The sequence below is a fragment of the Antrostomus carolinensis genome, unplaced genomic scaffold, assembly GCF_000700745.2.
Source record: "Antrostomus carolinensis isolate BGI_N321 unplaced genomic scaffold, ASM70074v2 scaffold7786, whole genome shotgun sequence".
In the NCBI taxonomy this organism is placed as follows: Eukaryota; Metazoa; Chordata; class Aves; order Caprimulgiformes; family Caprimulgidae; genus Antrostomus; species Antrostomus carolinensis.
In genome coordinates, this window is record NW_010322440.1 from 1 (window position 1) to 517 (window position 517).

Consider the following 517-nt stretch of genomic DNA (forward strand, 5'->3'; position numbering starts at 1 on the left):
GTCCCGGTGTTTGCCGGTGACAGGTGAGGACGAGGCGGAATTTTGCCCGTGGTGGGGGCCTGGAGGAAGGTTTGAGCCGGGGGAGTGTGTGAGATTGGAGGGTTCGGGTTAGGAACAGCCATCGAGGGAGTGAGAGAGCTGGTGGAGCTGGAGAGGAGCACCAAGAGCAAAGAGGGGGTGATGGGGGTCCTTGGGGGAAGGAGAATTTAAAAAGAGAGCAGTGGAGGGGAAAAAAGGGGTGGGAAAAAAGAGAAATACTAGAGAAAGAAGGTACTAAGATAAGAGTATTGGCACATGAGTGCAAAAAACTCCCCAGAACCACAAACCCAACCAGTGTGTAGAGCGTTCTGTAGGTAGTGATAGGACAGGGAGTGATGACTTTAAACTGAAAGAGGGCAGGTTTAGATCAGATATTAGGAAGAAGATCTTCATTGTGAGGGTGGTCAGACACTGGAACAGGTTGCCCAGAGAAGCTGTGGCTGCTCCTCCCTGGAAGTGTTCAAGGCCAGGCTGGATG